This window comes from Corvus cornix, chromosome 9 (genome assembly GCF_000738735.6).
Source record: "Corvus cornix cornix isolate S_Up_H32 chromosome 9, ASM73873v5, whole genome shotgun sequence".
Lineage (NCBI taxonomy): Eukaryota > Metazoa > Chordata > Aves > Passeriformes > Corvidae > Corvus > Corvus cornix.
The window spans coordinates 20,112,276-20,135,723 of NC_046339.1; the positions used below are offsets into that span (position 1 = coordinate 20,112,276).

The 23,448-nt window shown below is 41.3% G+C and overlaps 1 protein-coding gene across 9 annotated transcripts in view; it reads left to right on the forward strand.

The window, feature by feature from the left end:
• The window catches only part of PIK3CB (phosphatidylinositol-4,5-bisphosphate 3-kinase catalytic subunit beta), a 99,605-nt gene that overhangs the window by 24,048 nt on the left and 52,109 nt on the right, over window positions 1-23,448 (forward strand). For 2 of the 9 annotated variants that reach the window (XM_039556691.1, XM_039556692.1), the window contains one exon: window positions 22,713-22,837. The exons of 2 other annotated variants lie outside the window; for them this stretch is intronic. The gene's annotated coding sequence lies outside the window, so the exon portion shown is untranslated. Of the gene's footprint in view, window positions 1-5,770; window positions 5,942-19,077; window positions 19,978-21,545; window positions 21,622-22,712; window positions 22,845-23,448 lie in introns of those variants that run through there. 5 more of the 9 variants (XM_010405417.4, XM_039556690.1, XM_039556689.1 and 2 more) reach the window with 5 other exon arrangements.

A 23,448-nucleotide genomic window follows, 5' to 3' on the forward strand; every position in this document is an offset into this window, starting at 1 on the left:
CCAGACTTAGTAATGTTAGCTGTAGTGGACTAAAAACTAAGATGATGCATATGTAGCTCGAAGAAACTGTCTAAAATATAATTCCTAGAAATAACATGAGTCTTCCTGCTTCAGGGTGACTGGATTGTCTAGCAAGAAAAGGCTGTCTGAGTACTGCTTCAAAAAATGTACTGGCATTTTAGGAGTATTCCAGGAATCTCTCCTGCATGGGTTGTGCAGTGCCCATTAATAACACTTGGTGGGTGCTGCTCTGAAGTGTGTCAGAGTGCTGCTTTTTTCTGAGGATGGGACTCATGGCTCTGGATTATCGGAAGTTTAGTAGAACTGTGAGATGAAATTATTTCTGTCTGCTGCAGCAGAGAACCAAACATTCTTGCTTCTCACCAATTTCGGTGTGTGCTTGTGACTCTGTTTGCACTCATTTAGTGTAGGACAGTTTTATAGAAAAATAAACATTGAAATTAGTTGTACACAAATTAGTATTAGACTTGAAACATCTCTAATAAGACATCTGTAAATGCCTTTTGAAAGCCTATCTGCTAGATATGTGTATTTTTGGTAGTCATTTTAAAAATAGAAACTCATCAGTAGTATTAAGATTACAACATAGACACCAGAGGGAAGAAGTCAGAATCTGAAATTTTAAATAGAGATTAAATATAGAATAATAGTCCGTTTGTAGTTAGAATTGGTATTTTTGAGGAATGACGATGTATGTAGTATTTGTCATTTTTCTTGTGCTTATGGATTTTTAAAATTTCACTTTTTAGTTTGCCCTGCTATGTAGGTATAGTAGTGATAAGCAATGAAATTATTGTTTTGATCATGTTTTCCATGGGCTACTGAAATGTTAACGCAGTACCTGTGTCTTATTGTACCAGCAATATATCACATTTGCTTTCATCTCGTTCTTTGGTTTGTACATCACGTATAACCCGTGTGAGATAAAGCAAGATTTGCATTGCAGCAAGTCTTTCATGGTTTGCAAATGTCACATGGCCAAATTCTGAGGTGATGCCCACTGTGCACTGCAGGTCAGTAGATGTTTTTGACCCAAAGGATAACTACATCAGTGTACTTTGAGGGATAAAGACTGTGTTTTCTCTCTTGTGTCAGATCTGACAAAATAAAGTCTTGCTAACCGTGGTTAACGCCACTGTGGTTGGACAATGATCTTCTCTAAGCAAACTTGGCAAAACATCAGTTGAAAGTCTCCTCAAGGTGAAATTCTGAAATAATAGGGTTTCATATCCACAGTCATTAAAAAGTGTGACAGACTCAATAACATTCCTGATCATTACTTGTTTTCACAGTTGTCACATCTGCTCTGTTATCAGAATTGCCTTAACAAAAAGGCCAGCTAGAAAATAAGTATGCAAAGAAGCTGAGAGAGAGACGGATTTCCTGTAATGAATCTCTTTCTAGTCTTTGCCTCTGGCTGAGAATAGTAATATGCCATTAACCCAAGGGATGTAAAACATGCTGTGCTGTGCTTGGAAGGGTGTCAGAAGCTCCTCCTGTAAGGATGAGAAGATATTTTATTGCTTTTCCAATTGTTGGATAGCCTAATTGTAGTAAGCATTTTAACAAAAGGGAACTACTTAAAGTCCTTGTGAAGCCTGATGTTTCGATTTTGGTAATTAGCAGATTGCAAAGAGGGGCTGGTAACACAGATGTATCAAGGCAGGTAGAGCAGCTGTTACACTTGAAGTGCTGTCTCGCATTACAACCTGCTGGACACTGAAGCCTATTTTTAGTAAAAGAATAAATAAGCTGGCTGTGCCCTACTTTTTGTCAAAATGTGTCATGGGATCTTTGTATTTGATTAGAAAAGTCAGTAGAAATAACACAAGGGAACTTGGTGCCTCATCTAAAAACTGACAATTCTAACAATCTAGTCAAGAAAATGTTAATATTGGTTACAAATTCAGACCCATAAAGTAGGCAGAGGAAATGATAGCTGGTGGGAGACTTGCCTGTGTGGGATGTGAGGTTACATGTGGACAGAAGTCCTGTTCTATTAGGCATTGGCCTTTTGGATGAAAGAATTTGTTTTGTATTGGTGGAACTATTTTTACAAAGTCTGTGTTAGGAAACTGGAAAAATGAAAGACTATGTAGAGTTATTTGTATATAAAGAGAGAATGTAGCAGGAAAGTCAGTTGACCACTTCAGGATGCTGTTGATTGTTGTAAAGGCCTTACTCTTCCTCATTCTGAGTATTTTTTTTTTAACTTCACTTGCTGATACAGGTGGAGGTCTACATACCTCATGAAAAAGCTGTCTTGTAAAGTGTGACCATACCCAGAAACCAGAACAGATGCAGAAAAATATACACTGGCTATACTATGGAATTAGTGACAATAAGTATTTTCAGTCAGTTTCTCTACAGATTAGTGCTATTAAAAAATTGCTGCTTTATTACAATACAATTTGCATAAATTGATCAAAATGCCACCATTTAGAAGTGCCTGCCTAAGAGCTCCTGCCCATGGAGTTTCTGTGCTTTGGAAGCAATGCGACAATGTGCCTTCTGGCTGTGGATTTACATGGTGGGATAGGGGGATCAGCTTCCAACTCCTCCTGGCAGAGCTGCAGCCTCAGTGCAAAGGAACTGTCCAGTTCCCCAGCCCAGAGCCCCGGTTTAGAGAGCCCAAGGGAAGTAGTTGTGCTCTATGGGATCACCAGCACAGCCAGGGCTCCAGGAGAGCTTTGGTGGGGTAAGGTCTCCCTCCAGCTTGGACCTGCTGCTGCACACCAGCTCACAGCTTGTCTGAGAGGGGAAAAGGAGAAAGAGCTGAGTCCACCAGTTTACAGCAGGGCTGTGTCTGCCCTGATGGGTGCATCAGCTGACGTGCTGGTGATTCTGGCGTGGTACAGCAGCCAGGGAGGTCAGGGAGGTTGAGAAAGAGGCCCTCTATTTCAAATGGCTCTGTGTCATTTAAGTAGGCTTGAAATTTTAAAATGAGAGGCCTCAGACATGGAATTCAGTAGGGGGAACAGAACAGTGAAGTTCCAGGATGGTCCCCATTTGGGTATTAGTGCTGCTGGCTATTTGAGGGGCTGCTGCAGCTGTCAGAGGGGTTTGCCTCTCTAGTTCCTGTGCATACGCTCGAGGTTCTCAGAAAACTTTCCTACTGAATTTTACTCATGTTAAATAACTTGGTTTAGTAAAGCACTGTTTAAAGCTGCTTGTTCTTGCTGCAGGCTGTTGCTTCATTAGCCAAACTCAGCATCCGTTTTGTCTGACATCTGCATTTGCAGTCTGGTACTGAACGTCACTCAGGCCATTTGCTGCTGCTGCCTCCCCCTTCCCCGGAGTCAGTGTGAGACACAAAGGGAAGCTTATTATAGACACCCATGCTGGTGCAAACACAGGCACAGGGACCAAAGCACTGTCCAGAGCACCTCTGGGGGAATGTCCTGCTCACAACATTGAGGTGGTGTGTCATACCAAGTCCTTCACTGTGCCATTAGCACATCTTGATGCACCCTGAGAGGCCCTGGTGGCAATGGCCAGCTTGGATTCACAGACTGGGCTGTCTAACAACTGCAGAGATGGGGGAGGTCCAGGCCAGCATGCCAGCTTTTATTTATCAGCTGAAGCTGTTACAGGACCATGCCACCCACATACCTTATCTTCTCTGTCATATCATTTATATGTGCTGCAGTACTTTAACCTAGGGCATGAAATCATGTATTGGGAATCTCTTAGTATTTCCCCTACAGGAGATTAAATATAAACTTTGACAGTTAAACCTGATTCTTGTGATTTATTGTACTAAACACATGGTTTGAAATAGTCACAACCAATATTATTCACTTGTTTAACACTTCTTAATTTCAGTGACTAATGACTCTGTCTTCCAAATGGTAACAACCTGCTACTTTAGGCAATAGGAGACATTTTTCCTAGTATAGATGAAGGAGGGACTTCAAAGTGGAGATGAAAGTTTTGTTAACAGATAAGCTATTTTTTGAATGTTATAAAGAAAACTCGCTTTCCTCTAGTGACTGCTGAGGAGAGTGACATGTTATTTGTCATACACAAGATGTTCTGAAGCCTTTTATTGGATAGCAGTAGGCAGCAAGCTGACAAAGGGATGCCCATGCAGTGTGAAGTGACCATTATTCTCTCTGCTATTGCTCACATAGTTTTGAATATAACTTCTTTTTTTTTAAATAAAAGAATTACTGATGAGAAATTCTCCTGTCATTCTGTATTCACCAGAAAACTTTCCTGTGCATTAACTACCCAAAGCTCATTTGGTTTGTAGATGTTGCCATTGCATCACAGTATCAGACAGTAGCAAGTTGCTATAAGTGTTTAAATTTTTTAATGAATTCTTGCTAAGCATCTCCCGCCCAGTATTTTGCTGTGTTCTGGATCATTGTCCTTTAGATTTAATAACTTCAGTTTTTTTCAGAACAGCTTTTTCTGCTTCAGGCCAAACATCCTTAACATGGCATTTCCACTTGCCTTTTTTTAATGTCTGGGTCTGCTGCCAGGGTTCTGTGGTGTTTGCAGAGACAACTTAGTTCCTTTCTTTTGATCATTGCAGGGACACAGGATTCAAATAGTGTAAACCCAAAATACTGATAATGACACATTTCACATTTTCAAGCAACCAAGAATGTGCCCTAGGTGTACAGCTGTTTCACATGCAAAGACATGACTGAGATACAGTCCTTTTAGACAAAACCCTTTTGTTATTCTGAGAACACATGTAACAATAGCCTGGGGGGCAGAATAATAGAGCATTTGTTGTTTGTGAAGGGGGGTGGGAAGATAAGGAAAAAGATAAAGATAAGGAAATTGAAAATTAAAATTATATTTAAAGTCTGGTGGGTTTTTTTCCATGCCACATAGGGTATAAAAATGTTTCTTTAAGATATTTCAAGGCAAGTTCCTTATCCATATCGCACACACTGTCTGTAACAACTCCATGTGTGACAAGAACATGAATATCATGCAAGTTGATCAACTATAATCTGAAATATGTTAATAACTACTGATTAAGATCTCTTTATTTCTCCTGCTCTATACTGATATTGTATTTGGAGCCATAAAACAGAAAATGGAAAGTGGAAATTGGGGATTACAATCCTGGAGAAAAACTCGGTGTGGTCAGGTTTTATTGAAGTCGATTCACAGACATAGAAATTGGCTATACAAGACAGTTTTAAAGTGCTTGGGGCTTTATGCATGATAGACACTTCAAGACATCATTATTCAGTTGAAAAGATGGCAGTACAGTTAACAGATTTTTAATCCTCTGGATTGTAGCCCTTTGATGAGTCCAGTAAGTCACACACATCATACTTGGCTTATGCTTTGCAAAGACTGCACTGGATCCTGCAGAAAAATCACCTAATGTTGCAAGATCCAGAGTAAATAGCTCTTTTTAAAAAAACATTATCAGGCCTTTCCTGTCACAAACCCATTTGTCATCAGTGAGGCCAGCTACTGAGCCAAGGTTTCAGTATCTAAGCCAAGACTATCTGGAATATTTAACGTCAAAACCACAAGCATCAGAATGATTTGAAAAACTGCATATCTGGGACTTTTTACACTACTGGATTTCATTAATACCTTATTTCTTCAGAAATATGTTTCAGTTGTAATGTAAACTTGAAACAGAAGAAACAAGTGGCGCAACATGCTGAACTAAATCTTCTTATGTAGAACAGGATCCATTTGTATTTGCCTGATAAATTTTCAGTTTCGTTTGAAATCTACTGGCTTTTTTTTTTTTTTTTTTTTCTTCCAGGAAGAAGGGAAGTCAAGTGTTGTTACTATACTCTGTGGTGTGAAGAAGTAGCATGATGTTCAGGAGCAATGCCTGTGGTACTGAGCAGACTTAAGGAATTGGTTAAAAGCAGGAAAGGGAGTTGTTAATTGATACATACAACAGACAGGCTGTGAAGGCAACTGACACACGGTAGGCAAGATTTCTCATTAACTTCTGCCCTTCCACTGAGATTTGCCTAGAGGTAGCATTGCATGATCACCATACATGCAAAAATCCCATTTGCTGAAGTAATAGAGGAGATCATTGTCCTTCCCATAGATTTCCAGTTAATCCATGTTGTGGTTGGTTGGGTGGTTTGGAAAAAACAACAAAGCGTTTCCTAGATATTTTCTAATCCAAATTTAATGGATTTTTAGTGCCTTGAGAATTGGTAAGTGAAGTTGAGGAAGTAAATCCATCCATCTATTTTCAAAACTGGAATAACTGGAAAAATGAACAGACTAAAATAGACAAGCCTAATGGTACAGCATGATTATTAGCATAGGGATGTTAAAATATGCATAATATGATCATACTCTTTGTGGACAAGGATGTGCTACGCCTCGCCCTATGTTCATTAAAGGCGGCAGGAATGTTGCTGCTGATTTCAGTGGGTGGGGACGGGCCCGCTGCATGCAAAAGTTGTTTCATTACCGGTTACATCTACTTTGCCTTTCTTTGATTGCTTCTTTTAAGCCTCAGAAAACCCCATTTTATAGGTACTAGTTTCCATGCAATTATTCCTTACAGCTCAGCACCAAGACTCTTGAAATGAGGATGTATCACTGAAATCCTTGGCAAGGCAATAAGATTCTATAACGATTTCCGAAAGGCGCTTCGGGAAAGCTGCTCTAGGAAGAGCCTTTCCAGCGTGCCAATGGGCTGCTGCCCTTGCCGGCAGTCCGAGCCCGGCCGCGGGAAGGGCTGGCCGGGGGGTGCAGTAGCGGCTTTCCGGGGCGCTACGAGTGCGAGACGCGCCCGGGGAGCGCCAGACAAGGGGGAAAGTGGAACTGCGCGTCTGTCCGCGGGGGCCGGGCGGCGGCCGCCGAGAGCTGCTGGAGCGCCAAGGGAGGTCTCGCCAGAGGTTCCGCGGCCCGGCCCGCGACGGCGCGGGGGAAAAGGCGACCCCACCCTCCTCGCCGCCAGCGCCGGTCAGAGGCGCGGCCAACTCCGTCCCTCCCGGGGAAGGGGAGCGCCCGGAGGGGCGGGACGCGCCGCGCCATTGGCCGCCACCCGCGGTTTGATAGCGAAAGCCTTGCCCGGGTTGGCGGTGCCGGCCCGAGGGTGAAGCCATCGCCTTGGTAACCCCGGCGGAGCGCAGTGGCCGGTGCCGGTGGCGGCCGAGGGAGCGCTCCCCGCTGGCGCCAGCGCCGCCGCGCTGGCTGGGGAGGCGCGGGACACGGCGGCGGCCGCTGCCCGGGCAGGGTGAGCGTGCGGGGAGTGCGGGGCTGGCTGTGCCCGGGCTCCGCTCCGAGCGGGACGGGACGGAGCGGCGGGCACCCGCTTCGTGTCGGCGTGGGCTGCGGCGGTGCCTCCTCTCGGCCGCCACCTCGCTGCTGGCGGTGCCTCCCCGCCCCGCGGCGCCGAGCTGCGCAGAAGAGGGCACCGCTCCGGTTGCGACACGGCAGTTGCTCACCGCGCGGGCGGCTCTGCCCCTCCCCGCGCGGGGGAAGGTTTCGGCGGGACGCGGCCGTTTGGCAGCGGAAAGGGGCCCGGGCGGGCGGCGGCCGGCAGGGCTCGGCTCAGCTCAGTGGGGCGGGGCGGAGCCTTTGTGCGCGACCGCGGCGGGAACGGCCCCGCAACAAGTGCCCGGCGCGCTCCGCTCCGTCCCGGTCTGGGGCCCGCGGCGGCCCGTCCAGCCCGGGCGAGCCCTCCCGCCGCGGGGGCAGCGCGGGGCGAGCGGCACAGCCCCGGCCCTTCCGCTGCCCGGGGGCTCGGCGGCACTCCGGAGGGGCTGGGCAGTCCCTGGGTGCGCGGCGCCTGCTCCCCCGCGAGCGTTCGCCGGACAAGCTTTGCGCTGTGCCTGGTGGTTTTTTTTCTATCCCCCCCCCCCCCCCCAGCTGAGAACTCTTGGTGATTCCTCTGTGAATTTTAAGTGGCGTTTCAATTACTGGATACTCCTGGTTGTTTTCAGCTGGCTTTCTGGGCGTTGTTTTCCTTCGGAACCGCAGGAATTTGTATGACAAAGCAGTATTTCGGAAATGTGTTTCCAGTCAGCTGCTCGCGCGCTGTGCAGCGCGGCGCGGGCGGCGCACAGAACGATGGCTTTGGCTCCGCTGTCTGTCATCGTGTGCTCTCGTAACAGACAAGTGAACTTCCATAGACGAGGAGCTGCTTCTGTGGAAGGGGGAAATAAATCTTCATTAGTCTCAAAGAGTTCCTGAAAGAGAAACGGAAACCTTTCATGCCAGATTCGCTGGTTTGTCTAGCTCCAACACATGTGTGCTTAGACTCATGCTGGACACTTTCCAAAATCTGGAAAGCTTAGTTTTTATTGGAGTGTAGGGGGTTTTTTTGTTTGTTTTGGTTTGGTTTTTTTTCCCCAGAACTTTATGCACTTACAGTCTTTTCTTGTTGCTAGATACACTGACAGATTTTGTTCATTTGGAATTGACAACTGTAGCCATAACTGTAAATGTTATGTACTAAGTCCGTGCTGCCATTATTCTATTGATATTGAACTTCATTTAGGCTTAGGAAGTTCCTGAAGCTGGGAATTACTAGAAACCCCAGCAACATATTATTTATGTTTTTAGGACCATAGTTCAGGGTTTGAAGTGAGATGAATGCATGAAGGATGTTGGAGAAATTTGATTGGCCTGTGTTTTGCAGTATTAGCTGAGACTCCCACAGCTGTATGCCTTCAAAGATTAATTAAGAGGTGGAGTAAAACTTTATAACATGCTTGCTTTTAGGAAAATTGCATATAAAGGAATATTGAACACCCATATGCTTGGCAAAGGTTTGTGAAGTCTAGTGGAATGCATTAAGGTGGCTGGGGAATCAATCACCAGGTCAGTTGGAAACTTTGATCTAGAAGCTTCAGTTCAGACTGATGGTGGTTTTCCAGGCCTTGGGAATTTCATGCCATCAAGCAGTGCTTTTCAGGAGAATGGGGATTCAGGAAGGGATTACTGAACAAAAATTCTTTGGTAACTGGTTTACTGGCCTTTTTTAAAAGAATATCAGGGATATTGGTAACATCAGGAATGTTTTGATGTGGATTGCCTTGGAAACATGCTTAAGTGGGGTTTTTGACGTTGATTAAATATTTTGGGTTTGGTTTTTTTTTTGGTTTTTTTGCGTGGTTGTTTTTGTTGGCTTTTTTTTTTTTTAATAAAAGAGACCTTCTCCATACGCGGTCTTAAAATATTTTTGTTGTTTGTCTATTTAAGTATCTATTTTTCTTGAGTAAAAATCACTTTTGTTAAGCCAGGTTTCACTTCCTTGGAATATCTGATGTTATGAATTCACTGGTTCTCCAATTGTCTATGGACTTTTGGCAGAACTCCAAATTCTAGTGTGGGAAAGCCTTCTTAAAAAAAAAAAAAAAATCTTTCTTTGATTTTTGTGATGTAGTGAAGAGAGAATGTGTCCTGTTCCACTACTCCTTTCATTTTAAAGTTTGCTTATGTCTTTATATGCTCTATTTTGCAAATAATTTAAACCCAAAATCCAGTAGAAATTCAAGCTGTTAGAATGCTATATATATGAGAAGGGTGCAGAGGAAAGAATGTCATTATTTAGAAGCTGGGTGGAAATGCAGGCTGGTGTTTTAGCTGCTGTTGTGTTTCAGTGACCAGGGCACACAGTTCAAGTAGTTTAAGTGCTTTTTCACAGATCTAAAGATAGACGTGGAAGTGTTGCCCTTGGTTCTTTACAAGTTGCCATCAGTTAACTCACCTGAAAATAAGTATAGGGGTTGTTGGGCTGTAGAATGTGGCACTCTATTTATTTAAAGGCCACAGGGCTGCTTTGGTTTAGGTGGACTTTCTGACTTGCCACTCTTGGGAGCAGCAGACCACTAAGTTCACCCTCTTTTCCAATTGGCAGTTTCTGTGGAAGCAGTCCAGGACAGAAAAATCTGAAATAAGCATTATTTACACAGTTGTGTAGAAAAGCTTGCCTGTTTATTTTGGTGGGGTTTTTTGGTTTTGGCTTTTTTTAGTAATTGTATGATTTCCTCAAACCAATACCCTTAGGCTGACACACATGGTGTTACACACTACATCTCAAATCGTTTGCCTCAAAGTATGAGGACTTTGAATAATGGAGGCCAGGAATTCAGTATTAATGCCTGAGTGCATAAACCAATTTATTTTGTGGCAGTGCTGCAAATTCTTACAGTCACTCACCTGGGAAAGTTTGTGTGATTTGTTTTGATAACTAAATCGGATCTGGGGGCAAAGATCATCTTGTGTTAGAAATTTAACCTGGTTTTTTTTGTAATTAATTTTAGTAGTAACTAGTAAGCAAGCAGTTTTGCTTTGGGTTGGTAAGGTGTGTACTTACAATCCAGAATTAACAGCAGGTAACCTTTGAAATAATCACAATTCAGAGAACTGTCAAGGTGAAGGTTGTATGTATCTGGATAGTACCTGAAGTATCAGGTACTTTGTAAGCGACATTGGTCAATCTGTTTTAGTCTATCAGATTTACATGGGGAAATCTATTTATCTCAGCCTTTGGTGGAAATAAATTCAGGAATGCGGTTTCATTTACATACATTAGGAGCTGCAGAGGAGGCCCTCATGTGCAAATGCTTGTGGATATGTAGGTACCAACATAATTGAATTTACATACTGGCTTCAGAAGATTAAAGAAACACAGAGTAACACCGAGGTGTCAAAACCAACTTCCTTTGAGAAGTGGGATGGGGCAGTTCTACTTCCCCACTGATAAATTGTGTGTGTGTGTGCATTGTTACTTGGTTTGATTTTGTCGTCTTTTAGGTAGCCAGGGGTTAATTGCTATCCTGCTACAGGGCACAGCCTTTCAGAAAACTGGTTGTACACACATAGAGGATCCAGGCTGTCCTGGGCTACCTTTGCTACTTCCCAGCTTTGGCTGTTGGCCAAACCTTTTTCAGTTCATTAAAAAGGGAGGAGGGCAGCTGTATCTATTTCTTACCTTAGGTGCTCTTGATTTAAAATTGTGAATCAGTTGAACTCAGGAGTAATTTTGTGTCTTTGGAGCTACATCTACGTATATAGAAGTATGTTTAGTATTTACTTTTAAAAGAGCATAAGAATTAGGAGTACTGTAACTTCCTCCTGACACAAAGTATGTAAATTTGCTACTTGCAGCTTACTTTTGTATTTTTCAAGATTGTTAAACTTGTGTATTTTTTATAAGTAGTGTTGCATTGAATTTTTGCTATGAAATTGAATTGTAAAGGGTGCTTTTCTGTTTCAAGAATATCTTGCTTTTATTTGCTGTAGTTACTCTGATTTTTTAGAATAGCTTTGTGAATTCATCAAAATAGCAGCGTCAAAATATCCTAAAGCATCTCCATAAGAGGTATTGATGTCTAGTTTTATGCTTGTGTAGCTCAGCTTTATGTGTTGCTGTAATGCTGAACAGTTTTACTTCCCATATTAGATTGATAAATGATCTTTTAGTACTTTACTACTGGCTGTATAAATACAATTTTTGTTCCTGCTTTTCCAGAAACGATGATGATTGGGAATAAAGTCTGTGTTGGTGGGCTTAATTTTTGTGCAGGTATGTGATGTTATGTTTTGTCTTTGCATGAGTTTACTTGTAAGAGGGGAACAGTGACGGCACTGTGATTTCTAATTTCTTTTTATGAGACACAGGTAAGCAGTGTGTTCTCATTGTTGTCTTTTTGGGTTCCCTTTTGGGGGCCACTAAAGGTTTAGGTTGATTTAAAATTTCTTTTCACAGTGCTCTTCTGCAGCTTTCCCCCCCATATTTCTTGTATGCAAAGCAGAAAGCAGAGGCATTAATTTGGAACCAATGGACAGTTTTAAGTAATGTGTAGTCCATTAGGAGTTTGCACTGTTTGCTCTCACTTTAGGTCATTCCTGCCCTCTCCTTGCCCCCAGGCACCATATATCCACTGGATTAAAAAAAAAACTCCATGAGAGAATTCAAAGATTAATTAGAGGATGTAAGTTTTGAGTTGGCATCAGCTGGCAGCGTGTGGGCAAGAGCTCATGTGGCTGGCAGAGGTAGATAAACAGTTTTGTGGAAGTCATGTGAGGTTCTGTGGTGAATGTTGTCTGTTAATAAGAATTCATAAGAATATTGCTGTGCATTTAGTTTTATGGTACAGTGTTGCTATGAAGTGTGTGCTAATTCTTAGTGTTTCTGAAAGTCCTTTGTGTGCACAGAAAGTATCTTGACAGGGCAATGAAATAATTTAAAAATAAGTGTAAGAATAGCCAGTTGCTTGTGAAAGCTGTTATGTGGACTGTGCAGTAGCTGGTATTCTTTACCATTAACCTGACATTGTAAGAGGCTCAGAGTCCTGCTTTTAAGTGGTTTTGTGACAGATTTAATGTGGAAGACCAGTGCTTGTATGCAGCTACAGAGTACTAGAAGCAGTTTGAAAACCAGAGTAGGTAGGTGGTTTGGAGAACATTGTACAAAGTCTCTAGAAAACAGAATAACTGGCAACATTTTTCAGTGCTTGAGGTTCTTACGGGAGCCAGCTCTTGAGTAATACCTTTTTTATCTTTGGTAAATAAGGTGCTTGAGAGATTAATTTTGATATTGTTGCATCATTTTATTTTTTAACAAGGAAAGGTAACATTTTGAAATATGCTGTTATTTTCAGTTAATAATTTGATGTTTATGAGTATAGAATGTTCATAAGAGAAGAATATGAAGCGTACGTGATTGAAAAAAACTGATTACATTTGTGTCACTACAAATAACAGCCAAAAAACCTGCTTTTGAGTACTGCAGAAGGATGGTTTTCAGTCAGTGGTGTGAGCATTGCTATTTAGTATTGTGTCCTCCAGAAGGCTGCAGGTTGGTCTATAGTTGGTGTATACAAACCATTGGTACAGACACAGCTCCAGGGGAGAACCGGGTGAATAAAGGTCAATGTTTCCAGTAGAAACTCAAAAAGCTAAGTACAAAGTTGACATGGCAGAAAGAAGCACACAAAATGTTATTTAAAAATTTCATTGGGCACTGAATCCCCTTCCTGCTTGGCTTCACGTCTCAAATTCCTTTTCTGGTTTTGAAGAGTACTTTGGTCCTTTTGCCTGTACTTTTTTCCACTTCATCTACCTTTCAGTATTCCTGGGTTGTTTTACTTTTTTTTTTCTTTTCTTCATACAGTGTATCACTAAGTTTACTACTCTTGGGTTAGTGCTTCTCCCCAGATGCCCCATTATTTCCCTCCCAACCCCCAAAGAATTTAAGGACCTGTGTGTTAACCATATGTGAGTCTTACCCGTTAAGTGTCTTGTCTTTTTACACTGCCAGTTTTTGGAGGCATAGGCCAGTGTTGCTTACAGTACCTGTGAAGTCCTGTCCTGAGGGTGTGTGCTAGAAATAACTCATGCTTTACTATGTATAATATTCTGTAAAACAGAATCTCCAGAAGGAAGGACTCTGGTGACAACTGTGGAGGGAAGGAAACCATTAGTCACAGATGAGGTGCAGTAAAGGAGGGGACTGCTGTGCCAAGGGCTGGGCAGTGGGGGGCTGGAGGCACACAGGGAAGTGTGGGGGCTGGCCTGGGAGAAATCATGGGACTGGAGGCCTACTTTGGGTCCTCTACATTTTGGTGCTTATAGCTGGCTGGTATTATTTACTCTTTGCTGGTGTTGGGATGGTTATTTTGTGTTTGGGGTTTTTTTGTGGTTGTTTTTTTTTCAGTTCCCTTTTTGACTTAAATAGGTGTTGCTGAGGAAGGCAAGGCCTTTGGGATTTTCACACCACCACACACATTGTATATTGGGGTATGAAAATCATGTAGGCTTGCAGTATTTGTATTTCTGACCTTTAGTGCTGAGTGTCTTACTTTGTTTCAGCTGATAGAGGGAAGGATTTTCTGAATTTACTATTTGGTTATCTGTATGCCCTGCTAAGGATGCAGACACAGGATATTTAAGGAGGATTGTCCAAGTCATAACCAGGGATCCTCTAAACAAAGAAGAGTTAGTTAGTACTTGGTGTATAGACAGCAGTGAAAGAGAGACAGTGCATATGTGTGTGTGCCGTCCACATGGGCACATGTAATGGCAGCATCAGAATGTGAGCAGACACAGTGGTGTCCTGGTACTGATTAATGGAGATGGAAAAGACTGAATCCCCAAAAATGAGTCCAAACATAGTAGGAAATAAAATTTGAAATGTAGAATCATAAAATTATTTGGGTGGGAAGAGACCTTAAAGATCACCCAGTTCCACTCCCCTGCCATGGGAAGGGACACCTTCCACTATCCCAGGTTGCTCCATGCCCCGTATAACCTGGCCTTGAAAACTTCCAGGGATGGGGCATCCACAACTAGCTTTACAATTTTACAGTAGTGGAGCTTTACAACAACCTGAAAGCAGGTTATAGCCAGGTGAAGGGGTCAGCCTTTTCCCAAGTACCAAGTAATAGGATGAGAGGAAACTGCCTCAGCTGCACCAGGGGAGATTTAGATTGGATATTAGGAAAAATTTCTTCACCAAGAGCATTATCTAGCATTGAAATGGGCTGCCCAGGGAAGTGGTGCACTCACTATCCCCAGACGTATTTAAAAGATGTGCAGATGTGGCACTCGGGGCCATGGTTTAGTGCTGAGCTTGGCAGCACTGGGTTAAAGGACTCACCCTCTAAGGTCTTTTCCAACCTAAATGAATTTATGATTTTATTCTGTCTTATGCCAGGTTTAAGTGAAAGTATCATGTACACCATGATGTAAAGATTGAGCCACAATAGCAGGAGGTGAAGAACACTTGTCTACTGCTGCTGAAGTGTTTTAAATTATTTATTTGTAGTAATGACTTAAGTGTGAAGAGGTGTGTGTGTGTCTGTAGAAGAGCTGTCTTGTTTTTCTTTTCATGGGAGGACTGTATTTGGGAATCTGTGATGAATGCTGACTGGAAAGTGAGTAGTAGTTTCTGAACCCTCTTGAGTGAAGAAAAACATCATTAGTCTGGCAGATTGTCAGCAGCAAATGGTATATTAATTTTTGGCACAAAACTTGCTAGCAAAAAAAAGAGACTTTCCTTTCTGTTGTTAATAATAAAAGTGAGGAGGGACTGATTATCTGTGCTTGGTAGCTAATACTGTTCTGCTTCTTTGTTATCCATGTAAGACAGATCCAATGCTTTTGACAAAAGTACTTTTATATTTTATTAAAAATAAAAAAACCACTTTATAATATACTGATAATCTGCATCCAATTACATATCTAACTTTAAATAATTTTATTATGTTTATAAGCTTTTACAAGCTATGTGCAAACAATTGCAGAATTTCCCATGTGTTTAGAGATACCACTCTTCAGATGTGTAGAATACTGAGAGTCTTCATGCTAGGCCAGTTTTACTTCCCCAGCACTTCAGAGGTACTTTTTTACATTTACTACTAGTGATAATAATGCAGAGAAATAATATATTTTTTTAATAAAAATGTTTATTTAATTAGGTGACCTCTAGCTATGTTGAAAATTTTAGGAAGCTCAGACTAATGACCTAACTCTATTTTTATCTGAGTAATAAAAACAACAGCAACATTTTGTTTACTGAATTGCTGCTTTAATTTTTAGGATACCTTTTTTTTGATACTCAATGCCACTCTGCACTAGTTTTTAGAGTCCAGCTAGCACAAATGCATAACAATTGTTTATTTACATTCTGCAGTCTGTTTTGATAACTGGTAACTTCTATTTCCTCTGGGTGCTGTAAATAAATCTAGTGCATGAAGAGTTGCAGTGATAGGGAAGAGCAGAAAAGTACTGCATAAAAAGGAAAGGCTGTTTAGTAGAGTTCTTCAATAAAAGCAAGTTTGGCAAGAATGAGAGGAGGTAACTTAAAAAGTTGGAAGTAATGTTAAGACCACAATCAAGTCTTTCCCTCACAATTTCTTGTAATGAGTAGTCAATGAAGATCTGTAGCAGCTCTGCATCTTTCAGAGTTGAATGCATATATTTGGTGCTGTTCTAATTTCTGCCTCTGCAAATATGCTGGATTACACCTCACTTTATATTCAATTTGCTGGTCACCACAAAATGACAGAAGTCCTTATCTGTTTCTACATTTTAAATAAAGAACTTCTCTCTGTTTCTTGTACTCCATTTGGTTTAACTTAAAAGCTTCAACATTAATTTACTTGGGTGAGAAATACTGTGAGTAAAGCACTGGCTGGCGAGTTGTAATAATTAGATTCTATTTCCAAGTGTGTCACAGGCTGCTTGCGAGTTAGGAGACATTTGGTTATCCTGGTGTGTTTTTATCTGTGCATTGAGGACGAGGCAGTTTTTCTTTCTTTGGTGTCTTTGCATGGTAAACTTGTGTTTGTCCTTGAACCAATATAATGGATGTGATGCTTAGGGACAGGGCTTAGTGATGGGTTTGGCAGCGCTGGGGGAACAGTTGGGCTCGATAATCTTAGAGATCTTTTCCAACCTTAATGGTTCTAGCTTTCTCTTCTACTTTAGGATAAATGCAAACACTTAATTGAAAAATACTTTGTAGCAGCTCTAATAGTTGAAATTGATAACAAATAAGTTTTATGTGCTGTATATTAGGATGGAGAAAAGGTAAATGTATTTTTAAGTGGCCCCATTAAAAAAAGATCCGTTTAAGTGACCACATATAATTGTTCCAGCTGATGCACAGGCTCACTTTGTCTACTGTCGGTGAAAATGTTTCTGTTGAAAGAAAATCTCCTTTATTGCATTTAAAAAAATAAAGGAGAAATTATTTTAAAAAGTAGGTAGAGGCAGACTATAGTGCAGCAACTAAAGTATTTTTAAAGCATCCTATCATAAGATTAAAAAGTAAGAGTCTTTAGCGTATTCTTGTCATGGGAATAGAAATTTGAATGATTAACCCCTTTCTATTTATAGCTGTTTTCTCTGAGTTATTCCTGTTCCAGTTAACTTCTAGGTAAATTTTATGAGAAGGCAGAGCAATTCTTGCCTTAGTCTATCTCTGCAGCTCATGATTTCAGTATCCTCAAGTTACTTTCTTTTTAATGTGAATTTCACAAACCACGGCTGAATTTTCAGATTTATTTGTAGCTTGATAACTTGTCAAGTTTAATTGTGTGCAACTACAAGATTTATAGAGGCCTTCAGCATTTGGTGGCTCCTTTTGTCTTCCCATCACTACTTGCCAGTTTTTAAAATTCTGGTATATCACTGCTTAGGGGTGAATTCCTGGGGTTATTGCCTCAGGAGAATCCAAGATGCAGGCTGTGTGTGCTGTGCTGATAACTCTTGGAAGACCCAGACAATATATACCAATTACTGTGAAAGTTTTCCATTCTCTTGATGCCCTAAGTTGCTTTTTCATTGTTGATTTAACTGGGACTTGTTGGCCAGGAAAGTAGCATGCTACTCTTTGGGTGGTTTTCAGCTCTATTTGTGCAGTAGTAAGGGTTTCTACCTATGTAATGACCATTTTCTTGAGAAAGAGGCAGTGGTTAGACCCCTTATGCAAGAGGGGTTCTTCAGAAATGGCAGGACTCCTGAAACGTTTGGCTCAAGCATCTACACATTGGTGATTAACAGACCCAGTTAACCTGAAGAAAGATTTATTGTTGTGTGGTGGCAAATGAAATGGTTTGTTGTTAAATTTTCTGTTGTTCTATGATGTACTTTTTTACTTGCCATGTACTGGTGAGAAGTAAAATAGAATTTTAGAGGGGCTTTGTTTTCTTTCTCACTTATCCTGGGAGAAAATTTGAAAGGAGGTTAGGGAAATACTTTTTGAGGTTTTCCTTTGAAAGTAACTCTTCTGCAGTCAAGTGTGGTGTTGAGGAATTTCTATCTTGGTCAAGCCATCATTGTTTGTGTGAAAACTGAAAAGCCCTTGTTTTCAGTTGCAAGAGTCACTTTCTTGGTGCCTGATTTTGTCATATTTTAATAATTGCTTTCTAAAATACAGATGCTGCTGCTCCAGCAGTTCTTCTGTGTGCCCAGGTTTACATCCCTTGTATCCACCTGCTCCTGCAGTTTGGAGGTGAAGCAGTAGGCTGGGGTGCAGAATGCAGTGAAGTTGTCAAAAGAAAGTCTCCAGTGATCAGCTCTGGGAAAAGAAGGAGCTCGTGTTCATTTATCAAGGAGAGGGTGGGTTTTAGATGCCTATTGCCAGAAAGTGGTGTAAATGCTGGTGTCATAATTTAGTGGTAGCAGGAGGATAAATACATTGTCTACGATGTATCTGCTGCCTCTCCTCCATCCTTCCACACCTTGCATGGGAAAATGTCAGACAATGTGCCATTTTCAGTGCAGCCTTTGTCACGTTCTTTAGTCTGGTGGTTTTGAGATGTTACACAAACTTAAGAGGGTTGTATTTTATTCTTTGCATCTTGGTCTTCATGATTTATCTCAGTGTCAGAAATTGCTTTGCAACTTGATCCCACTGAGTGTAGAAGTATCTTTACTCTGGTCAGAGCAGTGCTATTCACCGCAGCACCTACGGTACTGAAGGTAGGAAGTCACTCCCCTGTGCCAGAGAACTGCCAGGCATGCTGCCCTCTTTCTGAGGAACTTTACTCCCCAAGTATTTCTGTGTTCTGCCAGTGCTGCTGTCACAGGGTCACAGCATTGCTGCTCTTTGTGTGAAACTCTCTGAGGCGAATGTACAGGGTAATGCTCTGGAAGGGTTCTTGGGGCCAGCCACAGCTCCAGCACTGCTCGGGCTCTGTTCCGTCTCAGTATGTGGAAGGGAATTTCTCACTGAAGTGCTCCTCACGCCACAAACTGCTTTTACTTCTCTCAGAAGTAAGCCTGTAGAACAGGTAGTTGGTTAATGGACTGAAACCTTTTCATTAGTGAAGGAAGCCAGAAAACGCCATGTCGTCTGCATTACTGTGCTGAGCCTTGCAGCTGATCAAAATAGAAGGTTTTAGGTTGGTTAGGTTGTTTTTACATCAAGTATTCTGTAATTTTAGATGCTATGTCTAAAGACCATGTAAAATACGTGAATACTATTCAAATATGACTTTTGGATCCAAATTCAGATTTGAGCTGTTGGTTTGATGAGAGGAGGATTGTCTTTTGTGTTTGTGGTGTGTTTTTGGTTTTGGTGGGTTTGGGGTGTTTTTTTTGTTTGTTTTTTTCATGTTTGTTTTTTTTGTTTGTTTGTTTTTGAAACCAAGCACTCCCTTGCTTTTAGCCTGGGATTAGTGCAAATTTGGGGTTCTTAAATTACATAGTATTATAAATTGTCATGCTGAAATTATGCTTCATATTTAAAATATTTTTTCTATGAGGCCTCACTACCTGAAAGAGGAGGGAGTGGGGAGCAAGAGCTGTTTAAAATGCACACTTTTATTATCTAAAAGAACTTAATAGATTTGCTTTTGAGTGTTGGAAATAGCTGGAGGTAAACTGTATTTATTAGATGCCTGTATTTTTCCTTCTTCAGCACAGGAACTATTCTTAGTGATTGCTTCTAGTTTCAGATAGTATTTACTGTATACCTGATGCTAGTGATGGGATACTGTTGTTATTTGTCATGTGGCAGTATTTGTAATCAAATGGCAAGTTGGACTGCAGCACCATGTCTTTAAAATACACTTAGGTAGACACTGCTGTGTTGGTTCATAGTCTCTTGCAATCCACACTTGGGAGTTTATTTTAATCATAAAGAATGAAGTTTTTCAAGTGATACCTGGAGCAGGATGGGCAATACCTTCACAAAATGGCTCATAATAATTAATTACTGAAAAATTGTTCAGTCTTGCTTTTTAACTCTGTGTTCTCATTTATATAAATTCAAATATGAGCACAACAAAAAGCAGAATTTGTGAACAAAATAGAAGTACATTTGAATAGTTTCACCATATTAGGCATTTCACAGGATGTAATTGGGAAGTGAAACATGGGGACATGAAAGTGAAGAAAACAGACTACGCAGATCACAAGAAATAGAAATCACAAGTAGTCCTACTAATAACATTACAAGTAACTAAGTAATTGTGATGGGATCTTCGCAGAAACAGGATGAAGACTCACTGCTTTATTTCTCTGTTTAAAGTGCAGGTAAATATTTATTCATTTAGTAACTTTTGGGTGGAACCAGTAGGGGTTTTTCAGTGTTTTTATATCTGTGACACACTAGTGAATAGAAAATGCATCAACAGTAAGGGCTGTGTTCAGGTGTTCCTGAATTCAGAGGAAATGCTTAGTCACTGCTTATGCACCTTGAGCCTTTCAGAGTTTAAGGCAACCAGAGAGAAATCATGAAGGACTTCATAAACTTTAGAATGCTTGAAAATGGCTCATTAAATGAATATAAGATTTCTTTATTAAAAATGATGGTGTGGGGGTAGTTTTGTTCTAGAGCAAGTCCTTGTGCTCTGCCCAGTAAATAACTCTAGATTCAGTCACAGGTTACAAAACAAAAGTATGAGACATAATTGTGTTGTGTTAGAAGACCAAAGAAACAGGTACAGGAATTGCTGTGCTGCTGGCAATTAATGCCCCTGCCCTTGCCCCTGAAATTTCTGTCCTCAAATACTGCTCTAGATGTAGTGAAAATCAAATGTGCAGTGCAGAATCAAATGTTATTATTGCTTGCAACCTGTTGTAGGATTCAGAAAGCTGAATTTGAGTGGCAGGGCTGCTGAGAGTGTGCAGGGATTGCAGACAGGCTGGTTGGGGGTTCATTGACTCCTGCAAACATCTCTGTAGATGCCACAAGGGCTTGTGCAGGGTGCTGGGTTTGTCTACACCTGCCTAAACTGCTGCTCAGTGGTTAGGCTAGCTCAGTTCAAGCCTTTGGGCCTCACACTCTGTGTCTGTGCACATGCACGTGTAGACGACGATTTCTTGGAAGAGGAGCACTGCTCTGTGACCATGGCTTCCAGTTCTTCACGTCTGTAAGCCACATGTAATGAACCAGATTTAGAAAAGCTGCAACACTGGCATGGAGGTGAAAGTGATCTGTGGGCCCTGGGAGGAGTTACATCTTCACATGGATGAGTCTGTTCAGTCTAAACTATTCAATTCTTTGTCACCAGCTTTGGAGCTGCTGAGCCAGCTGGGTAATCACTTGTGCCCTGTGTTGGATCGGAACTGGAAATGAGCTGGAAAGTGTTGCTCACTTGACTCCATGTTTGTAAAGCAATATAAAGCAAATCTAAGCACTTGTTTGTGAGTCATCTGAAACCATAAAAACACTGCTGTTTTTATAAGATGGTCACATGCAACCTTGAACTTTGTGCTTTTTGAACCGTAGAGTACCAGACAGAGCACATCTTCCAGCCCAGAACCTCTCCTAGGATGTTTTCTTAATCTGCGCTTGTCATTAGAAGTGATCGGCACTGGCAGCCAGCCCTCGACTGCTGAGGGCATTTGCAGGGTCTCCCATAGCAGAGACTTTGCCAGTCTCGGTCTCAGCACACTGCCCTCAGATCAGAGAATGACTGGCTGCCAGACAGAGTGTGAGAGGAAAATTTGCTGTCTACGAGCCTTTTTTTGTTAAGCTTCTTTAACAGTGATGTGTTCCTCTTCTGCTTTGCCCAGAGGCATTTCTTTTGAAAGTGACAGAGCAGGAAAAAATCAGCTGAATCGTTCTGGGAAAATAAAAATAAATTATTTTTGTTTAGGTTTCTGTTTGTTGATCCTAAATAGTGCAGATGAGTCCTTCCCATCTGGAACTATCTGTTTCTTGCTCCTTTAATGGTAAGTCCTTCATTTTCCAGGGTCATACATTCATAAGTGCCCACAGTCTTTTGCTCTTAAGTTTGACTTTATTTTAAGGACAAAAAGATTGTTATTCACCTCACAGCTCCAATCAGATCGAGTTCTAAGATACAATTAGTAGGAGGGTTACTGGGTTACTTAACCTTGAACACCATCAGGCAGGATACATCACTGTGAAAGAGGGACACACCCTACCCCCCCCCCCCACCAGATAAATTCAAATGTCAGTAACTGACACCCAGTTAAAAAAATCACTATGTTCAAAATAAAGAGTTGGTGAAAACTTGCAAGATCTTTTTGATACTGTCTTGCAGCTCCTGAAAGAAACTCAGCAGCTTGTGTAACCAAGTAAAAAAAATGATTCATTTTGAATCACATTACTCTGTGCTTGCGTGAGTATAGATTTGTTTTAACCAAGCCTGTTGGGCACTGAAGGGGATTTCACAGAAGTGAGCCAGGACTTAGTGAGGCAGCTCTCTGGGAAGAGTGAACAAGGCTTCCTCACACTGTGATTCATTGTACTGGGATACAGGGCTCCTGCCTTCAATCACCCACTGGATAAATGTAATTATGGTATCAAGTTCTTCTTGATGAAGACATAACTGAATTTAGCTTTAAATCATGTTTTTAACTGTTATCTGTTTAACTTAAAGAATAATATTGACCTATATTTTTAGTTATGCAAGAAAATGCTAAATGATCTTTCTTTCGCCCATCTTCAGGAATAAGAAAGGCTGTAAACTGACTTATGGTTCTGACATAGATGTGTGTTTTGAACTCATTTGGTGTTCTGCAATTTCTGTCTCTGCCTTTTTTTTTTCTTTTTCTGTGGCTGTTCTTGTGCAATGAGAACTTTTAGCTCTTTGCCTGTTCAGTTTTGGTTAAAAGATTTTGTGCAAGATAGGTGGGTTTCACATTTCAGAGAAGTCTGAGGCTTTTTAAAGGATATTATTGGTTTCTGACCAAGCACCAACACCTGGGAAAGTAGAACACAAAGAAGAATGCTGTTCTGTGTGTAACAGTGTGCTGTCCATTGTCAGTAAGTATTTTGTCTTTTGATATTACTGCAGAAATAAGTGCCACCTTTAAAAGGTCAAAACTGGTTTGTGCTGTTGAAGAGACTCTGGACGCTGCACTGTCAGGATGGTGCTTATGTAGAGCTCTGCCATCTGGATCATCTTCCACACAACTCTAGGTAATATGTAAGAAATACTTTTTTCAGATCTAGGCTTTAACCTGCTTTTTTAGCCTGTGCACTCAGGTATGCAGCGTGTAGCAGCTGGAAGTTGCTGTCGTTTAGGCAGATGTACGCTGCTGCGAGTTTCTCTTTTGCTCACTGTTTAAGCTCCTGGATTTGAGTTGTAATGGCTTAATTACTGACAGTGAATGTTCTTGAAGAATTTTATGTCTATTATTGTTGGAACTTAAGACTGAGGAAGACTGAGTTGCTTTATATGTTTCAATATTTTTTTAAGTTGAAGATATTTAGTGTATTTACTGATGTTTCTTTTGGGTTTTTTCTTTCCTCCGACTCCAAAATGGTGAGTTTCTTCATTGCTACAGCTGCTAATTTAGTGTGATATTCACTTGTCCAGTCTTCAGGACTATTTGAGAGCATGAAATGCTCAAGACAGCTTTGAGGTGACCAAAGCTGTGAACCAAAAGCTTTAATACCCCAGCTGTGTGCTTCTGTGTGTATTGCTGTCCTAAATATCTGCTAGTGCTCTCCTGGTGTCTTTTGCAGTGCTTTCTTCCAGAGTAAGAGGTTTAATTACAGAGAAGATACCCAAGAAACGGCTATATGAT